The sequence below is a fragment of the Schistocerca gregaria genome, chromosome 4 (assembly GCF_023897955.1).
Source record: "Schistocerca gregaria isolate iqSchGreg1 chromosome 4, iqSchGreg1.2, whole genome shotgun sequence".
Classification (NCBI taxonomy): Eukaryota; Metazoa; Arthropoda; class Insecta; order Orthoptera; family Acrididae; genus Schistocerca; species Schistocerca gregaria.
In genome coordinates, this window is record NC_064923.1 from 788,468,290 (window position 1) to 788,492,536 (window position 24,247).

General features: G+C 44.1%; 1 protein-coding gene and 2 non-coding genes across 3 annotated transcripts in view; 1 reads left to right on the forward strand and 2 right to left on the reverse strand.

Moving 5' to 3' along the window:
- The window catches only part of LOC126267937 (TWiK family of potassium channels protein 18-like), a 359,878-nt gene extending 336,820 nt beyond the window's left edge, over positions 1-23,058 (forward strand). The window contains exon 6 of the mRNA XM_049973248.1: positions 22,104-23,058. The gene's annotated coding sequence lies outside the window, so the exon portion shown is untranslated. The remainder of the gene's footprint in view (positions 1-22,103) is intronic.
- Trnas-cga (transfer RNA serine (anticodon CGA)) lies at positions 4,928-5,002 on the reverse strand. The gene has a single exon. It is a non-coding gene; the product is annotated as a tRNA-Ser (tRNA).
- On the reverse strand, positions 5,228-5,302 carry Trnas-cga (transfer RNA serine (anticodon CGA)). Its single transcript has one exon. It is a non-coding gene; the product is annotated as a tRNA-Ser (tRNA).
- Positions 23,059-24,247: the final 1,189 nt, after the last annotated feature.

Sequence of the window (24,247 nt, forward strand, 5' to 3'; positions counted from 1 at the left end):
AAGAAAGCTCCGCAAGTACTTCACTGTATGGTGAATAAATGTGGCAGGATACCCCAAGGAGGATTTGTTATATTTTTTTCCCATTTTCGATATGTCGTATTCCACGTCTGAGTTTTTCTCTCCGTAGCTACTCTCATGTTGGACCGTTTTCAATCATCAAACGAAATACTTTCTCACCATGTTGAGACACAAACGTTTGGAATTTTGCATGAATGCTTTGTTTCATTTTAGGCATTTTTCTGAATTATACAGCACACACTTCCAATTGCAACATTATGGAATAACACAATGAGACATTTGGCTGCAATGCAGGTTTCAGATTGGCTTAGGACCTAAGCAACCGCCTACTCATAGAGTTACAGTAGGATACACAAACGCAAGTAGTCGATTAGGTGAATTCAGACGATATAGGGGAGTTGGTCAGACATTTACCATATTTCACGAAACGAAATGAAATGGTAAGTTCTGAAAACAATGTAATACAGAAGAAAGTAATTGTATTGCAAAAGTATCTAGTGTCACGAAATAGTGAAAGTATGCCGAATATGAACATCAGCATACTAAAACATGCTCTGTCTGGGAGAAACGTCCACATAGGCATAAACACGAATCAACAAAGTGAAACTTCCCCTTAGAAAAATTATAAATGACTGTGCTCAAACTGACACACAATATTTTTAGCGCAACGCAATCTGACTTTCAATAATCCCTACAAGAGAATGGCCCTGGCTAACATCAACCTATACGTTTCACAAATCACTTACCTCACAAAAGTCTTCGTTACTCAAACTACTGCAATACAGCGAGCGCCACTACTGCCAGCTAAATAAAAGATTTAAACTACTGAAGGCACTAACTACTGATAGGCATAGTTAGCAAATGATAGATTTTGATAGAGAACAAACAATGTATTTACCTTAATAGTGTTCAATATATATATATATATATATATATATATATATATATATATATATATATATATATATATAATCAGTTCATGACATCCAGTCTTACAAATTTACTGTCTCTGATGGACACACGTCCAGATCACCCGTTCTCAAAACTCCGCCATCGCCCTCCCCACATTCACCACTGCTGGCGGCTCACCTCCAACTGTGCAACGCTACGCGCTGTTAACAGCCAACTGCCCAACACTACAATAGCAAATAAGCAAACCAGCCACAGACTGCACACAGCACAGTCAGTGATTTTCATACAGAGCGCCACGTGGCGTTACCAACATAAAAACCTAAACAGCCTACTTACGAAAGTACAGTAACTAATACACGAGTAGTTATTTCATAACTGGCATTTATATGTAATTTAATAATGTGTCAGTATTACTGAGAAGTAGATACCCTTTAAAAAAAATACTGGCTCTACTAATGATTTATAAGTCAGCCGATAGTGTTTACGCCTTCTCAGTGCTTCACCCCTTTTTATAAGACTGTTTAATTTTCAACACACTCCACATCTTACACTGTGCCTCTTAAGTATGATGTATGTGTCATACGCGAATGGACAGTTTGTGGTGCAGATACTTTTATACGTGATATCCCGATGTGAACTCTAGCAGCCTTCCCACTATGACGTCACAAACTTAGCGATCTGACACACCCTCCACATTCACAACTGCACCACAAAGAGGACCTGCCTGTCCGTACAAACTAAACGTTTTGCGTCCACGCAGCAAAACATCCCACACCGGCCTACTGCCCAGGGGAAAATAAGAATTAGTCGCTTGCTCTAGCCACATGTATTTGGAGGTACTAATTAACCTAAAACGTACGGCTTCTGTAATTATTAGTTTGCAAACGACACAAATACTGATTTGGTGCTGTTCAGCGTACTGTTTCCAGTCGCCAATAGAAATATCTACACTTACACTCACCACACCATTTATATATATGTTCCAGTCGCGTTAATGTGACCACTATGTATTATCAGCGTGAAGGTGCAGTATCCTCTCACAGACGGCAGGTGGCAACCAGTAGTGAAGGACGTATCAAGAGTATCGATGGGATGCAGAAAACATAGCAGTAGTTGTAGTACTGCGGAAACAGCAATTCATCTGACATCCAAAAGGGCATGATCATTTCATTTCGGGCCAAGGGTGCAAGCACGTGCCACTGCGGTTGAAGTATTCCACACATGGCAAAACGGCTCTATCCAAATATGACTCCGAGGCAGCTTTGGTATTTCACAAGCTATGGATAACAAGATGTAACATTTGCGGAGATGCGTACGGACGAATAGACGTGGAACCGTTGAACAATTGAGCGTCCAGATGAACCAATGGACTATCACCGTCGTCTCCTGAATGACTGTTCAGCGAACCTTGCTGCATACGGGCCTCCACAGCAGCCGGCTAATTCACAACCCATGCTGACTGCCGTTCATCGGCGATGAAGGCTGGAATTTGCACTCCAGTACAGCAAGTGGACATCCACCGAGTGGTGACAGGTTGCCTTTTCAGATGAATCACGTTGTAAGCTCCATCGGACAGAAGGCCGTTGGCGTGTATGGGATGAAATGTCTGAAAGCAAACATCCTTCAACAATCGCTGGAAGAGTCCAGGGTGAAGGACATTCCCTAGGTGATCTCGTTCTGGAAGGCACAATGGATCAACACAAATATGCATCTATCCTTGGAGACCATGCGCACCGCTACATGCAGCTCGTTTTCCCTCGGCACATAAGAATCTACCAGCAGGATAATGCAATGTGTCACACAAACCGAGTGTACGTGTGCTGCTAGAAGAGCCAACGGACCCACTGGATTGAAGCCAAATCGACGCCTTTGGGACCAACCCGACGGGGCTGTTCGCACTATGGATTCTCATCCGAGAAATCTAGCGCAGCTACGGTGCTGCAGTCATAATGGCTCCACGTCCTTGTCTATACCTTGCAGAACATCACTGAACGTACATAATCTTCCTACATTTTTGGACCACTGTCACGTAATAATGTTTGAATGATATTTCCGCCATTTGACTGTTCAAACTTCTTTACTTTATACAATTATCATGATTTTGGAATTAAGCTACTATCAGCTGAAACAGTGATGAGTATAAGCAGACTTTCTTCAGTGGAGTCATCGATAAGCTCTATTAGACTGTGTGGCCCAGCCTGTGGATAAGTGCAAAGTCACAAAAATGTGTGGCATACAGGTAGCAAACGTATTCTGTGACCACAGATACACAGCTGGTCGTCTTTGTGCATGATATACAACAGGCTCTAGATACCGGCTCCCAGGTTGATGCCATATTTTTAGATTTTCGAAAGGCGTTCGACTCAGTTCCGCACTGTCACCTGCTACAAAAAGTGCGCGCTTACGGCCTATCCGATGACTTATGCGGTTGGATAGATAGTTTTCTAACAGGCAGGGAGCAGTATGTCGTCCTGAACGAGATGACTTCAACAGAAACAAGAGTAACTTCAGGTGTGCCCCAGGGCAGCGTAATAGGTCCTCTGCTTTTTACGATTTACATAAGCGATCTGGTTGATGGCATTGACAGCGTCCTTAGACTGTTTGCTGATGATACTGTAGTCTACAAGAAAATAGTATCACACGAAGTTGCGAACAAATCAATGAGGATTTGCAGAAAATAAATGCGTGGTGTAATGACTGGCAGTTATCTCTCAATATTAGTAAGTGTAACCTATTGCGTATAACAAGGTGAAAATTCCCATTAATGTATGAGTACAAAATAAATGATCATTCTTTGGAAGCGGTAACATCCGTTAAGTATCTGGGTGTGAGTATTCGAAATGATCTCAGATGGAATGATAAGATTACACAAGTAGCGGGTAAGGCGAACTGTAGATTGCGGTCTATTGGTAGAATCCTGTAGCGATGCAGTCCTTCAACAAAGGAAATAGCGTACAATACGTTAGTTTGTCCAGTCTTAGAGTATTGTTGGTCTGTATGGGACCCTTACCAGTTGGGTCTCATTCAAGAAATTGAGAAGGTCCAAAGAAGAGCGGCAAGATTCGTGACGTACATTTAGCCATCGCGAGAGCGTTACAAATCTCATATAAAGTTTGAAGTGGGGCACACTTGCAGAAGACGACGCGCCAAACAGAAAGGGCTGCTCACTAAATTCCTAAATCCAACCTTCACCGAGGATGTAGAGCATATATAATTACCACCAACTTTCAAATCGCGTAATGATCATCATTCAATGATAAGGGAAATAAGAGCTAGTAGTGAGGCGTTCAGACAGTCGTTTTTTCCTCGCGCGATCCGCCAGTGGAATAGAGGGGGAGGATATGACTTTGGCGCGAATTGTGCCCTCCGCCACACACCGCTTGGTGGCTAGCAGAGCATATATGTAGAAGTAGATGTAGAAACACTGAGCCACAGAATGAACATCATCAATACAGTCGTTACACGTGCAGTGAACATGAATCAGATATATACTATCGAAGTTACTGGTTGATTGGTGGTCGAAGATGAATTGATGAATGCTTTTGATAATTATAAAAGTTACCTACTGTCAACTTACAGGTACCTCAGATTTCAACATTGAATTAAGCAACAAGCAAACTGATTCAGAAGTAGATACAGCGTAATGGGCTATTTACTACTTCTGGACGAAATTATAAAACGGTTTAATGATCTATAATTATGGCTTTGCTCCTATTCATAGATATGAGAAAGCTTTTGACAAATTCTGAACAAACTTTCTGTTTACAGCACTTTGGAAACGAGACATTGTTTCAGCCTCAGCTTACATATTGAAGAGTATATATTTCAGTGTTGCAGCTTACATCATCCTTCATCTGATAGAGTGCAATTTACAACTGTAATATGGGTCAAGAAAGGAGATTCCTTATCATAGAGACTATTCTCATCTCCAGAATGAGATTTTCACTCTGCAGCGGAGTGTGCGCTGATATGAAACTTCCTGGCAGATTAAAACTGTGTGCCCGACCGAGACTCGAACTCGGGACCTTTGCCTTTCGCGGGCAAGTGCTCTACCAACTGAGCTACCGAAGCACGACTCACGTCCGGTACTCACAGCTTTACTTCTGCCAGTATCCGTCTCCTACCTTCCAAACTTTACAGAAGCTCTTCTGCGAACCTTGCAGAACTAGCACTCCTGAAAGAAAGGATATTGCAGAGACATGGCTTAGCCACAGCCTGGGGGATGTTTCCAGAATGAGATTTTCACTCTGCAGCGGAGTGTGCGCTGATATGAAACTTCCTGGCAGATTAAAACTGTGTGCCCGACCGAGACTCGAACTCGGGACCTTTGCCTTTCGCGGGCAAGTGCTCTACCAACTGAGCTACCGAAGCACGACTCACGTCCGGTACTCACAGCTTTACTTCTGCCAGTATCCGTCTCCTACCTTCCAAACTTTACAGAAGCTCTTCTGCGAACCTTGCAGAACTAGCACTCCTGAAAGAAAGGATATTGCGGAGACATGGCTTAGCCACAGCCTGGGGGATGTTTCCAGAATGAGATTTTCACTCTGCAGCGGAGTGTGCGCTGATATGAAACTTCCTGGCAGATTAAAACTGTGTGCCCGACCGAGACTCGAACTCGGGACCTTTGCCTTTCGCTGGCAAGTGCTCTACCAACTGAGCTACCCAAGCAAAACTCACGCCCCGTCTTCACAGTTTTACTTCTGCCAGTACCTCGTCTCCTAGCTTCCAAACTTTACAGTAGCTCTCCTGCGAACCCTGCAGAACCAGCATTTCTGAAAGAAAGGATATTGCGGAGACATGGCTTTGCCACAGCCTGGGAGATGTTACCAGAATGAGATTTTCACTCTGCAGCGGAATGTGCGCTGATATGAAATTTCCTGGCAGATTAAAATAGTGTGCTGGACCGAGACTCGAACATGGGACCTTTGCCTTTGGAGGGCAAGTGCTCTATCAACTGAGCTACCCAAGCACAGCTCACGCCCCGCTCTCACAGCATTACTTCTGCCAGTATCTCGTCTCCTACCTTCCCAACATTACAGAAGCTCTCCTGCGAACCCTGCAGAACTAGCACTCCTGAGAGAAAAGATATTGCGGAGACATGGCTTAGCCACAGCCTGTGGGATGTTTCCAGGATGAGATTTTCACTCTGCAGCGGAGTGTGCGCTGATATGAGTTCGAGTCTCGGTTCGGCACACAGTTTTAATCTGTCAGGAAGTTTCTGGTCTGAACAGGTTGGCAAGTCTATTATACATGAACACAAATCTATAAATATCTGAAAATTAAACAGTTTCAACAATCATGACGTTTACGTTAGACCAGCCATTACAGTTTTCACTACTAAGGTCCATAAGTTCGTCGCAATCCACTGTTAACAGTACGATTGTGAAATTTTAAGAAACATGAAGGAAAAAGAAATCTAGCCCTGCAAAGTGCACTGTGTTCTATGGAACCAGTTTTGAATATATTCCCAACATTTGTGACATAGTAGCTGTTATGGGAATAGCCCTCAAAGTGGTTAAGGATTTAATAAATAAACAAAAAAAGAAACATAGAGCAAGGCGTAGCGCGGCTGAGCAAGTTCTTGACTGGACTGACACCCACAAAAGCAGCCACAATGCGATTTGCTGCGTTGCAAGTGAAAACATTCGAATTGACCCGCAGATAGTGTTCGTCTGATTGAGTGCTGCGTAGTGTAACTGAAACGAAGAGTTTTCAAATGTTCTGAGCCTTGTGGACAGAGTAATATGATGGGCCATATCGATGCTGGCCGTGAGGACAAAAGCCTCGCACTATTGAAGGCTTGCTTTCTCTGTATTACCCACAATCCATGTCAAACGTGGTGTGTTGTTTTGTTTGCAATTTCACGTTTATCCTGCAGTGTAAATCCATCTGGTGTCTAAAGACACATTTCACTTGTTCCGTTTAATCTCTCGGATTGTTCGACTGTGTGCCGATTCAGGCGAAACAAACAACACTTTTTCACCGTGCATTATGGAATATAATCCGTACATCGTTGACAAAAATGTCCTGTACAAATGTGTTACGTAAAAACTTCGGAGTAAACCAGTGGAAGAGTTCTTGTTAGGTTCCAGGGTGAATAAGCAGGGAGATAGTTCTATATGCATGTTGATATATTTTTAGCGCCAATACAGTAAACTTGAGTCCGCACAGTGAAATTCACAATCAGTTCTGCCGCATGATCTTTGCGATGCCTAACCAAATTTTGGTTTTGTAGTCTTCTGGTACCCTGTTCTAGAGGTAGCGTGTTTGACTAGTCATCAGAACGTCCTTGGATCCCGAGTTCGAATACAGCTATTACATATTTTGGAAGAAAAACCATTTGCAATTACGGCAGGAGACTTCTCAGGTGTAAAGAGCCAACCTTGATCTGCGACCTTGTGAAATAAGGAGGACAAGAGGACCGAGTTACAGGGCAACCTATTGCCATTGGGGTGGGAAATTGCTCCTAAATGAAGGAAGAATCAGGAATGATCAACAAAATGAGGCTGCAGAAGGAAAGGGTGCCCACTGAATTAAAGACACAATTGTATCCGCAGACATGCCTGTAATTGAAAAAGTGTCATAATGATCTCTCTACTGCACAAAGATTCAGTATTATTTCACCATTCATATATCCGGGAGAGGACTGAAAAGGACGCGCAACGATGAGATAAAAATTAAACAGCCAAAAAAGGGTAACATGCTATGAATCTTAGCGTGGAATGTCAAAAATTTTAACGTTATAGGGAAGCTAGCATATCTGAAAAAGGAAATGGAAAGGCTGAAACTAGATGTAACTTTGGTTAGTAAAATGAGTCAAAAGATAATGGTATCTAGTCAGGACATATAGGATAATATCAGCAGCGGTAGAAAATGGTATAACGGGAGTAGGATTTGTTGCGAATGTGAACGTAGAACAGAGATGGGGGTTCTGTGAACAGTTCGGTGATAGGGTTGTTCTAATCAGAACTGACAGGAAAGCAACACCAATAGTTGAGGCACACATACGGACGCCAGTAACAGATCATGAAGAAATAGAAACGGTATATGAAGTGAGCGCTGAAAGAATAACCCAGTATGTAAAGGGAGATGATAATTTTAAATTAATGAAGATGGAATGCAACTCGGTACTACGGGAGGGAACAGAAGAAAGGGCTACTTGAGGATAAGGGTTTGTTAGAAAAAATGAAAGTGAAAAAAATTAATTTAGTTTTGAAATAAGGTTTATCTGGTAATAGCAAATACGCTGTTTGAATGTCACAAGAGGAGTAGGTATACTTGGAGAAGGCGCGGAAACATTGAAACATTCCAAATTGATTGCATCATGGCCAGATTGAGAGTGCGAAAGCATACCGCATTGGAAGGCGTACCGGGAAGTAGATATTGACTCAGATCACGATTTAGTAGTGATGAATACTGAATTTAATGGAACCCTCCAGAAAACTCAGTGTGAGAAAAAGTGGGATACAGAAGTACTAGAAATCTTCAATTAATCATCATTTTGAATCAGTTGACCTACCCATCATCAATCCGGAAGCGTCAGGTTAAAGTGCTTATTTTCGCAAAATGTTTATCGTTACTGTTTCTCGTGTCCCACTAAGTTTATTCTGTTTTTTATATGTCAAATGGTTCAAATGGCTCTGAGCACTATGGCACTTTCCGCAGTACCTGACCATCATTTTGCAGGATAATGCTCAAGCAAGTACAGTGCAAGCTGTTAGTGATTTGTTTGACTGATTGGGCTGCTAAGTGCTATACCACCTACTGCACCCTCCTGACTTAAGCCCTCGCGAGTTCGACTCGATTTCTAAACTGAATGAAATACTTCACGGCATTCACTTCAGAAATGCTTCAAATTCGTCGGGCAGTAAACCGCGCCGCTCGAACTGTCAACACAACTGGCACTTCTAAGATTATCCTACGACTTCCACATCACTGGCTACGGCAATACACGATGGTGATGACTAATTTGAAAGTGACAAAAACATTGAAACACGTATCTATTTTGTACGAGTTGTAAATAAACAGTTCCCACTATTAAAGTTCTAACTCTCATACAAGGATACCCGGCAAATCACACTCAAGTGTCTGGCACAGGGTTCATCGAACCAGCTTCACAATAATTCTCAATTATTCCACTCTGAAACAGCGCGCGGAAAAATCGATGACCTATATCTTTCCGTTCAAGCTCTGATTTCCCTTGTTTTATTATGATGATCGTTACTGCCTATGTATGTCGGCGTCAACAAAACGTTCTCGCATTCCGAGGAGAAAGGTGGTGATCGAAATTACATGAGAAGATTAGGCTGCAACGAAGAGCGCTTTTGTTTTAATGGCTTCCATCACAAATCCTGTATCACGTCCGTGACGCTCTCTGCGCTATTTCACGTTAATACAAAACGTGCTGCTCTTCTACGAACTTTCTCGATGCTCTCGGTTCATCCTATGAGGATTCCACACCGCGCAACAGTACTCCAAAAGAGAACAGACAAGTTTAGCGTAGGTAGTCTATTTAGCAGACTAGTTAAATGGTTCAGATGGCACTGAGCACTATGTGACTTAACATCTGAGGTCATCAGTCTCCTAGAACTTAGAACTACTTAAACCTAACTAACCAAAGAATATCACTCACAACCATGCCCGAGGCAGGATTCGAACCTGCGACCGTAGCGGTCGCGCGGTTCCAGACTGTAGCGCCTAGAACCGCTCGGCCACTCCGGCCGGCCAGCAGACTAGTTACATTTTCTATGTGTTCTGCCAATAAGACGCACTATTTTGTTCGCCTTCCCCACAACATTTTCTGTGTTTTTTGCAGTTTTAGTTGTTCGTAATTGTAATACCTAGGTATTTAGTTGAATTTACGGCCTTTAGATTTAACTGATTTATCGTGTAACCAAAGTTTATCGGATTCCTTTTGGCACTCATATGGGTGACCTCACATTTTTCGTTATTTAGGGTCAATTGCCTTTTCTCGCACCACATAGATACCTTTTCTAAATAGTTTTGTGATTTGTTTTGATCTTCTGATGATTACATTAGACGATAAACGACAGGATCACCTGCAAACAACGTACGACGGGTGCTCATATTGTCCCCTACATCGTTTATATAGATAAGGAACACCAGAGGGCCAGTAAGTCCACCCTGGGGAACGCCAGAAATCACTTCTGTTTTAATCGAATACTTTCCGTCAGTTACTACGAACTGTGACCTCCCTGACAGGAAATCAATTATCCAGTGACAAAGTGAGACTATATTCCTTAAGCAGACAATTTCACTGCAAGCTGCTTGTGTGGTGCAGAGTCAAAACCCTTTTGGAACAATAGAAATACGGAATCAGTTTAAACTCTCTTTCATCGGCACGCAATAGGAATCGTGCTGTTATTAAAATGCGTAAATAAGTTTAAGTAAGAAGTACATGAATACTCTAACGACACCTGTCAGCGCCAATTGTCAATTTTCCGGCCAGTACCAGCGACGAGCTGCCAGTCTAGTGGTGTACTGGCTGCCATGAAACACACTGTAGTGAGTGGTACGGGACACGAGCTTTAGGCAAGCTGCTCTGTATATTGTGGTTTTGACCTTGATTTGCCGATGCGTCATTCATCGCGTTCTGTACGTAACTGGCAATGTTTAGAAAGACAGATATACAGCTGGTGTAGGAGTCATGTAATACCCTTGTACTGAAGTATATTTTAACATGGTTTTGCTGTTACGTAGCATCTAGTGTTGTTCTGAATAATTTCAAGTTGCAAGAAACACATTCACACATCTGCAGATGGTAACCATGCTTGCTGAAACCGGTAATCTAATCTACACTAAAGGCCAAGATGTTCACTTTCTATCAAGTAGTCAGAATTAGTTACGAAGACCGATGGTGAGATCTGAACGTCCCTTTATGATGTTAATTTAGACCGAACCTGAAATGAAGTTGATAGGGTTTAAGTTAAAATTAAAAATCCTTGGATCACCTGCAAAAGGACAGACTCTACCTCGTTATTCAAATAAAATGACAGACCATTAGTATAGAGCAAGAATAGTAGTGGGCGTATTATTGAACCCTGTGGAACGCGTGTTGTGCATTTTTCCACTTGCGGAAGATGAGCTGTATCTACACTACTGGCCATTAAAATTGCTACACCACGAAAATGACGTGCTACAGACGGGAAATTTAACCGACAGGAAGAAGATACTGTGACATGCAAATGATTAGCTTTTCAGAACATTCACACAAGGTTGGCGCCGGTGTCGACACCTACAACTTGCTGACAAGAGGAAACTTTCCATCCGATTTCTCATACAAAAACAGCAGTTGACCGGCGTTGCCTGGTGAAACGTTTTTGTGATGCCTCGTGTAAGGAGGAGAAGTGCGTACCATTACGTTTCAGACTTTGATAAAGGTCGGATTCTAGCTTATCGCGATTGCGGTTTGTGGTATCGCGACATTGCTGCTCGCGTGGTCGAGGTCCAGTGACAGCTGAATATGGAATCGGTGGGTTCAGGAGGGTAATACGGAACGCCGTGCAGGATCCCAACGGCCTCGTATCACCAGCAGTCGAGGTGACAGGCTTCTTATCCGCATGGCTGTCACGGATAGTGCAGCCACGTAGCGATTCCTCAGTCAACAGATGGGGACGTTTGTAAGGCAAGAATCATCTGCACGAACAGTTCGACGACGTTTACAGCAGCATGGACTAGCAGCTCGGATCCATGGCAGCGATTACCTTTGACGCTGCATCACAGACAGGAGCGCCTGCGATGGTGTACTCAACGACGAACCTGGCTGCACGAATGGCAAAACGTCATTTTTCGGATGAATCCAGGTTCTGTTTACAGCATCATGGTGGTCGCATCCGTATTTGGCGACATCGTGGTGAACTCACATTGGAAGCGTGTATTCATCATCGCCATGCTGCCCTATCACCCGGCGTGATGGTATGGGGTACCATTGGTTACACGTCTCTGTCACCTCTTGTTCTCATTGACGGCACTTTGAATACTGGACGTTATATGTCATATGTGTTACGACCCATGGCTCTAACCTTCATTCGATCCGTGCGAAACCCTACACTTCAGCAGGATAATGCACGACCGCATGTTGCGGGTCCTGTAAGGGCCTTTCTGGATACAGAAAATGTTCGACTGCTGCTCTTGCCAGCAGATTCTCCATATCTCTGACCAATTGAAAACGTCTGGTCAATGATGGCGGAACAACTGGCTCGTCACAATACGGCAGTCACTACTCTTGATGAACTGTGGTGTCGTGGGGAAGCTGCATGGGCAGCTTGCCTGTAGACGCCATCCAAGCTCTGTTTGACTGAATTCCCATTCGTATCAAGGCCGTTATTACGGCCAGAGGTGGTTGTTCTGGGTACTGATTTCTCAGTATCTATGCAACCAAATTGCGTGAAAATGTATTCACATGTCAGTTCTAGAATAATATATTTGTCCAATGAATACCCGTTTATCATCTGCATTTCTTCTGGGTGTAGCAATTTTAATGGCCAGTAGTTTACTTGCATCGGCCAAAGCCCGCCACCGTACAACTGGGACTCCACACACGTACGAACAGCCAAACGTGAAGATACAAGTGGATAATTTCGTCATGCTGCGGAAACGCAAGGTTTCCGTTTCGCAATGTGCTGTGCGACCAAACTGTAGCAAAGCCAGAGGGCCCGTGGCGGACTCGCAGCCGGGCTGTCGTATTGTGCGTGCGGTCGCCGGTGGCGGGTGGTGGGTGGCGGAGGGTGGTAATCTGGGCCTGGAGACGGGACGGCCGCGCGCTTTGTTCCTCACAAGAAAAGCGCCGGCCCACGGCCTGGCCGGCGCAGATTACGGACAGGCCGCCGCGGGCGCCTGGGCAGTGAGCGGTACACGACACTGGCTGGCCGGCGGCCGCAGCGGGTCACCGCGACGCTGGTGGCCGCTTGTCCCGACGTCCGCTTCTGCAAGCTGCGGCCGGCGAGGGCGCACTGTGGGGGGGGGGGGGGGGGGCCGGAGTCGCAGCTCTGGCAGTTTCATTAGTAAGGGCCGACACTAAGCAGAAGAGAAGGCGTTTTAGTGGTTGCTGGGTGCATTCATCAACAGAAAGGCTGAATTTTGTGGCAGGAAAAGTGGAAACAAAAAAACTAGTTGTTTCTAGCCACGGTTTGCTTTGGTTCAGTCTGATTAAGTAACACGTCCTACTCTTGTTCTTCCCCCTGTCCTCCTCGTCTTCCCTTTCCCTGTCCATTTTCTCCTCTCCCCTCTCTGTCCCAAGTCCTCCAGACCTCTCTTTCTGCCCTTTATCTCCATCTCCTCCTCAGCTCTCCCTCTCTTCCTCTCTCTGGACATCAGCTCCTTTCCACTTTCTATGCCCATTGTCTCACACCCTTCTGTCCATCACCTACTCTGCTCCCACTCTCTCGCTATAAATCTTGCTTCAAATGGCTCTGAGCTCTATGGGATTTAACATCGGAGGATATCAGTCCTCTAGAAGTTAGAACTACTTAAACCTATCTAACCTAAGGACAGCACACACATCCACGCCTGAGGCAGGATTCGAACCTGCGACCGTAGCAGTCGCGCTGTTCTGGACTGCAGAACCTAGCACCGCTCGGCCACCGCGGCTGGCGCGATAAATCTTGTTTATTTTTATTGCAACTTTAGATTCTGCGGAAGTATTCTAATAGTAGACTGATAACCCATACTGCGGCTGAACCCAGTGGAGGTTCGAGTCCTCCCTAGGGCATGGGTGTGTGTGTTAGGATAATTTACGTTAAGTAGTGTGTAAGCTTAGGGATTGATGACCTTGGCAGTTAAATCTCATAAGATTTCACACACATTTGAACATTCTTTGATGAGCCATAAATACAATCATTTTGCTTCTTAACTACGTGTGTGTGGTGCGTGTATGTGTTCATGAGATTAATGTGCAATAATTTGAAGAAAATCGTTGAATAACTTTTCCACTCTTCCCAGTTATTTGTTACATATTCTGAGAACATTTAAATGAAACCACTCGTGTATTCGAATGCAATGTTGTATCAAAATTTCGAAGCAAAAGATTCAAGATTTTGTACAAAGGAACATTTACACTCTGATATAGGTTTCCCATACAGCTATTACATATATATTTCAATTTATATATTATATGCGGTGCGCTAGCAGGCATGTAAAAGCACACGTGCATTCGAATGCAAGATCGTGTCAAACTTTCAAAGCAATCGATGAAGAACTTTCAAAGGTTTAAGATTATGAAACACCAACGTTTACATTTTTACGTATGTAGATGAGAAAACAGCTTGGACAAGGTTTTCTTTTCATTAGTCTTCTGTCGAGTTATTTCATCGAAAAGACGCGTATTGATTGACAGCCATCACAGTAACAGTCGTTTACGCGTACGTCCTCACACACACACACACACACCCACACACACACACACACACACACACACACACACACACACACACAGGAGCTGTCGGCCGAGTACTCCTCGGTCATTGTCAAGTGGTGACAGAAAGACCGTGGATTTTAAACCACTACTTGAATTGGCTGGGAGCCAGAGAAAATTTCATCGTTCATTCAATATTTTTATATGTGTTAATATGAAAACAGCAATGATCAACGGCATTAGGATGCAGAAGGCAGCGTAAATCACTGTATTAAAGACACATAACGTGGCCTAGAATTAAAAAAGTGTCTCTTCAGTGACAAAAGATTCCATAACTGTCCCCCATTCGGGTCTCCGGAAGTGCACTGCCAAGGGGGAAGTGACCATGATACAAATATTGAATAATCAATGAGACGATAGCGTTCCACGCATCGGGCAGTGGAATGTCAGAGGCTTGAATTTGGTACGGAAGCTAGAAAATCTGTTAACGGAAATGCAAAGCTCAATCTAAGTTTAGTAGGGATCAGTGAAGTGGAACGGAAAGAAGACAAGGATTTCTGGTTAGATCAGTATAGGGTAATATCAACAGCAGCAAAATTGGTATAACGGGAGTAGGATTCGTTATGAATAGATGGGTAATGAAAATTGTGTACTGCAGTTTTTATTGTTCTTCTCGGAATCGACATCAAACTAACATCGGCAACGATAGTTCATTTATACATGCCTACGTCGCAAGCAGAACATGAAGATATAAAGTATATAAGGATATTGAAAGGGTAATACAACACACAAACGGAGATGAAAATGTAATAGTCATTGGGGACTGGAATGCATTTGTAAGGGAAGGAGCAGAAGAAAAGGTTGCAGGAGAATATGGGCTTGCGACAAGAAACGGGAGAGGAGAACGACTAATAAGTTCTGTAATACATTTCAGCTAGTAATAGTGAATATTCTGTTCAAAAATTTCAAGAGGGGGAGGTATACTTGGAAACGACCGTGTGATACGGGAAGATTTCAGTTAGATTATATCATGGTCGGACAGAGATTCCGAAATCAGATACTGGATTGTAAGGCATCCCCAGAAACAGACTCAGATCATAATGTAATAGGGATGAAGAGTTGGCTAAAGTCCAGGAGCTTAGTCAGGAAGAATCATTACGCAAGGAAATGGGATAAGAAATTCTAAGGGACGGCGGGACAAGCTTGAAGTTCTCTAAGGCTACAGATACAGCAATAAGGAATAACTCAATAAGCAGTATAGTTGAAGAGGAATGGACATCTCTAAAAAGGGCAATCACAAAAGTTGGAAGGAATATCATAGGTACTAAGAACGTAACTGCGAATAAACTGTGGGTAACTCAAGAAATACTTCTGTTGATCGATGAAAGAAGGAAGTACAAAAATTTTCTGGGAAATTCAGAAATACGTAAATACAAGTCGCTGTGGTATGAAATAAGTAGGAAATGCAAGGAAGCTAAGACGAAATGATTGTATGAAAAATGTAAACAAATCGAAAAAAAATTATTGTCGGAAGGACTGACTCAGCATACAGTAAAGTCAAAACAACATTCGGTGACATTAAAGGCAAGGGTGATAACGTTGAGAGCGCTGTGGGAATTCCACTGTAGGATTCAGGAGAGATAGCGGATAGGTGGAAACAGTACTTTGAAGGCCTTTATGAGGGGGAAGATTTGTCTGATCTCATTCAAGAAGGAACAGGAATCGGTTTACAAGAGATGGGGAATCCCGTATTAGAATCAAAATTTAAGTGGGTTTGGGAGGACTTAAGATCAAATAAGGCTGAAGGAATAGATAACATACCATTACAATTTCTAAAATCATTGGGGGAAGTGGCAACGAGACGACTATTCACGTTTGTGGGCAGAATGTATGAGTTTGGCAACATACGATCTGACTTTCCGAAAAATACCATCTAAACAATTTCGAAGACTGCACGGTCTGACAACTGCGAGAATTATGGCAAAATCTGCTTAACAAATCATGCAGCGAAGTTTCTCACAATAAGAATATACAGAAGAATGGAAAAGAAAATTGAGGATGTGCTAGATGGAAAGGTAAAGGCATCAGAGAGGCAATTCTGATGTTGCCTTTGCTTATGGAAGCAAGAAGGAAGACCAGTTTATAGCATACTGTATGTGATCACACTGTGTTCTGGTGAAGTGAAACGTATTTTACTACGTTATTTGTGGAAATACTTGTTATAGTTACGTGTGCATCACAACACCTCAGCATGATGCGTAGAATGGAAGTGCTTGCCACACGAAAATGGGCCAAGCTACCTGTAGTAATTAACACACAAGTGATCCAGAAAATTCATGCACACCAAATGTAAAGAATAAATAAAAAGGAAAACCCACTGATGGTGTCACAGTGGTGCCGAAACATGTTTGGTTACTGAGAAAAAAGGTGTTTTGCATAACTGGCGGACCTCACGTCCAACAGTTTTAACTGCAAACACGGCCAATACAAGGAGCTGCAAATCAAAAACATAAAAAAGAAAGAAAAAAAAGCCTTCTTGCCTATCTTCTGTTGTCCAAACCGCCTATGTCCTCCTCCACGTTTTATAGACAAATGGCTTTCGTACGTGTGTTTAGTAGTAAAATGTGCTCACATGGTAACCGTCCACCAACCACCATGCCTTGTGGCATAGCTTCTGATACATCTTGTACTTCTAGTTAGCAACTGAGGAGCTACTTGATTGAGAAGTAGCAGCTCATAAATTCACTGGCAGCTCTTGCAAAATTGGACTAGTTTGCTACATTGTAGTGGTCTATAAACTTTGGATATAAATTTAATGTGAAATGCCCACTGCAAGAAATCCGATTATAAAAATATTACGTATATTAATTGAACTCTTTAACTGCATGTAAATTTTATAATTAATAGTTTAACTTTGCAAGGAGTAAAATTTAAAAAAGTCAGTAACAACAGGAAACGAACGTAGTTGCACGAATTGCCACTATGTGCATTAAAAACACACTGACAACAGATTTTCAAAAATTGCTCATTCTCTACACTTTCACCGTCTTCTACACGCAATATCAAAGAAAAATACTGACCTGCACTGGGAGCAACGTAGCACTCGTAACGACGGAAGGGATGACGTCACATCAGTGCGTGCACGGTTGAAATCAAGACAGTTGCGTCCTTTCTCTGAGCTGATCGTAGCGTGGTCTACCATCCTTTCAGCACTCGACACCGGTTTCTAGTTACAGAAGTTTTCCTCACTTTTGTTTGCATAGCAGCACGCAGTCAAAGAGGAATGGTGTAATGTCGATACGATTTGCGGCTAGCACTAGAAGAGAAACGGTGTAATTTGGGAGCAATCTCCGGAATGCACTTGAAGAGAAATAGAATGATTTTAGTGCGATGTTTACAGTGTGGTGTAGCATATTCCGCTCAGTCCGGAGCCACGCGACTGTTACGGTCGCAGGTTCGAATCCTGCCTCGGGCATGGATGTGTGTGATGTCCTTAGGTTAGTTAGGTTTAAGTAGTTCTAAGTTCTAGGGGACTTATGACCTCAGCAGTTGAGTCCCATAGTGCTCAGAGCCATTTGAACCATTTTTTGTAGCATATTCGTACATGATAAGCGGCCGCCATTGCGTAAACTGACATTTGCTGGAAGTGAAGTGTGTTGACCACATGCCCCTCCATATCCTCGTCCAGTGACGCCTGGGAATAACACGGAGGCCGATAGACACCTGTTCAGACGGAGTTTAATTTTAATATTACTAGTTACACAGGGTCATTTTTTGCAACGTGTACAAACTCTAGGTATTGATAAATGAGAGGATATGGAACAAAAAAGTTCTAATGATCTCTGGAAATGCATGTCTCCCACGCTGGAGATCATTTATTCAGTCATGTTTGGTTACAGAGACTGCGATCTAAAATGCGCTGTGCCATGCGGCTACAGTTACAGTAAGCGTGGTTTCTTCCTAGTGACTCGTACTCTTCCTCATACGTCGTGCCCTGGCGTCCTCTCCTGCCACAGTAATTATTAATGTTGTGTTCGATACAATGCTCACCTCTTAGTGGATGTGATGGGGATGTGTTATAGCACTGTACACAATGTTACCGTATTCGAATCGAGAGCCTGCCAACACAGTGTTTACTTACGGAAAGACAAATGGCAGTGGGCTGCGAGCATCACGGTTGTATCAGGAGACCTATCCTAACGACAACAGCCAGAGCCTTCAATGTTTGCAATAGTGCTTCGCCGTTTGAGACAGCATCGTTTTAGAAATCAGGAAATTATAAAGACGCACTCGAACTGTTTGGACACCAGATTTGGAGGAAAATATGACCAAAACTGTGGAAGGCGACCTCCGTGTCTGTATCAGGCAGATGGCACGCCAGTACAGTGTATGCCAGACGACTGTGTGGAACGTTGTCCATGAGGATGAGTTTGAGAATAAACTAACCACCGGGCTGGCACTAGTCGATCTAAGTTCCGCCTATGATACAGTAGATCATCGGACACCTTAAACACTACCACCTAGTCAAGATAATCGAATCCCTGCTCCAAAATAGACAGTTCTTCGTAATGCTTGAGGGGGAAAAAGAGTCGATGGCGGTATCAGAAAAATGGGCTCGCCGAAGGGAGCGTGTTGGCGCCAGTCCTATTCAACATATATACAAATGACCAACCAACTCCAGACCAAACTAAAACTTTTGTATATGCAGACGACCTGGCAATAACAGTTCAAGGCAACAGGTTTGAAGCCATTGAGGAGAAACTAGCAACCGCCCTTTCTGTAACGTCAACCTACTACAAAAAGAATTCTCTAAAGCCTAATCGCTCCAAAACTTAAGTGAGTGCATTCCATCTGAACTCGAGGCAGGCAAAGTACAGCCTCAATGTTGCCTGGGATGGGACATTACTAGAACACACAGATACTCCCACCTACCTTGGCGTCATGCTGGACAGAACATTGACATACAAATATCATTGCGAAAAAACACGCAAAAAAGTACAAGCACGAAATTCCCGAATAAGAAAGATGTCCAACGGCAAATGGGGTGCCAAACCTAACGTGGTCAGAACTTCAGCCCAAGCTTTGTGCTTCTCAACTGCCGAATATGCCTGCCCAGTATGGTGCAGATCCGCCCACGCAAGAAAGATAGATATTAGCTTGAATGAAACATGCAGGATAGTGACAGGCTGCATGAAACGTATCCCCATAGAAAATCGTCACAGGGCCGCAGGTTTCACAAACCCTGAATCACGTAGCAAAGCCCATGAACATACCGAGAAGCTAAAACAAACCTTTGATGCCCGCCACTCAATATTTGGCCTAGAGTGTGGCCCCAGCAGACTCAAATCCAGACGCAGTTTCCTAAGTTGCGCCTACTATCCACTAAGAGAGGACCCACCAAACGGCGTTTCTGGTGATTGGAAAACCTGGAGAATGCTTAACCGCATCAGAACTGGGGTGGCTCCTGTGCAATCTAATCTGATCAAGTGGGGTTTGTTGGACGAAAATGACGACAAATGCGACTGCGGCACTCGACAGGACATGGAACATCTCCTACAACGCCCTGCCTGCCCCCACAGATGCACCCTCGAAGATCTTTGGCTGGCTAAAGAAGAAGCATTGGACATTGCCCAATATTGGGAAAACAAATTTTAGTTTCCGGACACGAAAAAGTAAAGTAAAGTAAGTTACTGGCCTTCTCACTTACAGCGCGTGCAGGACTTACTAGCGACAGACTTCACACATCTGGAGGTGTTTTGTCGCTGGTTTTTTCTCCAGGCAGTCACGATGAGGGTATTTCTGTCATTCGTCCTATTCACAGATGACGCCACCTCTACCCGAGGTGGCATTTTCAAATTTCATAACAGTCACCTGTGGGATAACTTGCAGTTGGTATGGTGACATCGAATCGTCAGCATCGGAATGTGTGGGCTGGGATAACTGGCGACCGTATTTTGGGATCAATCTTCCTACTATATCACTTAACAGGTAGGAACTACGGGCGTTCTTTGCCTCTCCCGCTGGAAGAAGTTCCGTGATGCTTCGAAGGGTTATGTTGCTGTTACATGGTGGTGTTCAAGCTCAATTAGTCGTTAACGTCCAGAAGCATCAAAATTGTGTCTTTCCTGGTTGATGTATGTTGCATGGGCTGCTCGTTCACCGGATCTCAACCCGTGCGATTTCTGGTTATCAGAGCCGATTCCAGACGTGGAGACACTGGAGTAGCATATTCATGCTGTCTTTTACACTTTTCAGAGGCATCCTGGCCGATGTGAACCTGTGAGACACAACACGCTACGGCGCGTACACGCATGAGTTGAGGCACATGGAAGCCATTTTCAACACGTACTGTAACTGCATGGTACAGGACGTACTAGACCAAACTCTCGATAACAATGGAAGACTGAATAAGTGGTCTCTAGCAAGGAAATCACGTGTTTCCAGACATAAGTTCATTACACCTTTTTTCTTCCGTATCCTCTATCATCGCCCTTGTAGGGGCATGAAAGGGAAGCAGTAGTTGGGAAGGGAGTGAGACAGGGTTGTAGCCTCTCCCCGATGATATTCAATGTGTATTCTGAGCAAGCTGTAAAGGAAACAAAAGAAAAATTCGCAGTAGGTATTTAAACCATGGAGAAGAAATAAAAACTTTGAGGTTCGCCGATGACATTGTAATTCTTTCAGAGGCAGCAAAGGATCTGGAACAGCAGCTGAACGGAGTGGACCGTGTCTTGAAAGTAGGATATAAGATGAACATAAACAAAAGCAAAACGAGAATAATTGAATGTAGTCGAATTAAATCGGGTGAGGCTGCTGGAATTAGATTAGGAAATGAGACGCTTAAAGTAGTAAATTAGTTTTGCTATTTGGGGTCGGCCTGAGTGGCCGAGCGGTTCTAGGCGCTTCAGTCTGGCACCGAGCTGCTGCTGCGGTCGCAGGTTCGAATCCTGCCGCGGGTATCGATGTGTGTGATGCCCTTAGGTTAGTTCGGTTTAAATAGTTCTAAGTTCTAGGGGACTGATGACCAAAGATGTTGAGTCCCATAGTGCTCAGAACCATTTGAACCGTTTTGCTATTTGGGGAACAAAGTAACTGCCGATGGTCGAAGTAGAGAGGATATAAAATGTAGACTGGCAATGGCAAGGAAAGCGTTTCTTAAGATGAGAAATTTGTTAACATCGTGTATAGATTTAAGTGTCAGGATGTCGTTTCTGAAAGTATTTGTATGGAGTGTAGCCATGTATGGAAGTGAAACATGGACGATAAACAGTTTGGACAAGAAGAGCATAGGGGCTTTCGAAATGTGGTGAATGCTGAAGATTAGATGGGTAGATAACATAACTAATGAGGAGGTGTTGAATAGAATTGGGGAGAAGAGGAGTTTGTGGCACAACTTGGCAAGAAGAAGGGACCGGTTGGTAGGATATGTTCTGAGGTAACAAAGGATCAGAAATTTAGCATTGGAGGACAGCGTGGAGGATAAAAATCCTAGAGGGGGTCCAAGAAATGAATACACTAAGCAGATTCAGAAGGATGTAGGTTGCAGTAAGTACTGGGAGATGAAGAAGCTTGCACAGGATAGGGTGGCATGGAGAGCTGCATCAAACGAGTCTCAGGACTGAAGACGACAACAACAACGTCCTCCAATCGATCTGTTTCTAACGTTTGCACACGGTGGAATGAATATTATGAATATTCTATATTTCCTGACATGGAGACGCACCCAAAAGTCCTTTTCCCTCTGAAATAGCTGTACTGACACGGTAATACATGTGGTGATGAGTTTTCTTTTTTACAGGTAGAAGAGCCACAACGAGACCACCAAAACGCAGAGTGTCGCCTTTTGGAGGCACCGCCGCTGCGATTTCCTGCTTCGTCCAAAGAGGCAGCGTGCCGGGAGAATGGCCCTGGCCAGCGGCGGCGGAGGAGACGCCGCGCGACTTCAAACGACCGGCCGCCTGGCGAGTTTTGTGTGCGCCTCCTGCTGCAGGCTTTGTGCAGTCGCGATTGCTGTGGATTAAGGTGCGGTGCGGCGCGGGACGTCGCGCGGCCGCACAGACGTGCAAATTGCTTTCCGCCCGCGCTGTCCGCGCCCAAAATTGTCCCGCGTCGGCGAGACACACGGCAGCGGCAGCGGCGAGGGCGGAAACGGCGGCTAATGAAGGCGTGTGAATTGCGAACCGAGCCAAAGAGGCGGAAGAAGGAGACGGCGCCGAGAAACTTCTGTGGGGAAAGGATAGTGGCGCCGGACTTAATTCTCCCTTGCTTTTTCCTCTCTAGGTCCAATGGCGTGATTCCCGCGATGAACATTCATTGTGTGTGTGTGTGTGTGTGTGTGTGTGTGTGTGTGTGTTGGCGCGAGGGGTGTAAGAGGGTGCCCAGGCGAGGCAAGAATAGGAGCTGCGATTTCCTAGTCAGAACTGTAGGCGAGAAATAAATATTGAAAAATCGCAAGCCACAGGTTCTGTTGGGATGCAAAGTGGATTTCGGTCGCGTTGATTGCCCAGGTGCGCGCATTTTACGCGCGGCGGAATGAGGATGCATTATGAAGAGCGACGCCTAGCCGAGCTCGCGAGGCACCTGTTTGCCTGGGGGCTGGTCCGCGCCCGGCCGGTCCCAGATGCCTGTGTCAGCTTTTGCGCCTGCCACCAGAGCGGCTGCGAATTTCGCAATCTATACAGATTTTCGCCTGCCGCTCTCCGGTCTCCCTGAGGAATAAACAGAGACACGCACCCCCCCCCCCCCCCCAAAAAAAATAATGCTACCATCCAGGCGCAATTTTCTTACTGTCAAGAGTCCGGCGATTTATGGCAGAGGACCCGTCCCAGGCGCTCAGAACTGCACAACTGAAGCGCTGCGCGTCCGTACACGCCAGCAAAGTGTGTGGGTGTTTTTGTGTGTGTTTAATCGTGCAAGTGTTTGTGCATGTTGGTGCGGTCGTCGCCAAGCGGGGTAATTTTTTGCCGCTGTCAGCGTTGTTATATCCCAGTTAAATTATTTCCTTTGCGGCAGAAGCGCTTGCGTGTGACGTTTTCGCGATAGCTAATTTTAATGCCGTGTTTTCGCTTCGTCCCCTTCCCCCCCCCCCTACCCCCCTCCCCCCACCAGCCTCTTCTCCCACCCACGTTCCCAATCCCTTCCCCCAGCCTTTACTTTTGATATTTGCACTGTCCGGGAGGGAAACTACGCATCGCTATAAAAGAGCTGACGTGTGCCGCGGGTCGAAATAACCGCATGATAATGAAGACGTTCTTTTATTTCGTTTTTCTTTTTCTTTTCATTGTCCTCGCAGCCCTTTTTCAAGCGTGTGAAAGTTTGTAAATACACCCTACGAGGATCAAATTGTGCCTGGTGTTTTTATGTCAGACTGAAGTTGTTTGCTGATATTGGTATTTTTGCATACTGAAAATAAATAAAAATATCACACACTGTGTAAATTATTAATTTTTGTATATAGCCCTGAAAGCGTTCCAGGACAAACATTGAATCCATCCACAGTGTAAAATCAGTTATTTCATTTGTCCTGCTTCTGAGGCGCCTATGTAAATTTTTTGTCAGTACCAAGGCTTAGATGTGGTTTTACTGCTTCACCCGCAAGTCACCAACAGGCTGACACAAATGTCTCCAAACATGTTCAATTTCAAAAATATTTCAGTCGATTGCTGTCATAAACAACAGTTCTCCTGAAACCTATAATTTTATGTTTCATTTATAAGTGAAATATGTTACACGAAGTCACCATGCAAACGAAAAATTAAAACATCAGTCTACTATAAACAATTCAGCTTCCCATCCAGACGAATATAAATCGTTGGGTGGAATATACCTTGAGCAAGCAATAAAAATGTGCTTGGGTATAACACAACCATCTGCATCCATTCACTAGAAATTCCTATCACTGAAAACGAGAAGAGCAATCTGTGGAGTAAACTTTATCCGTGG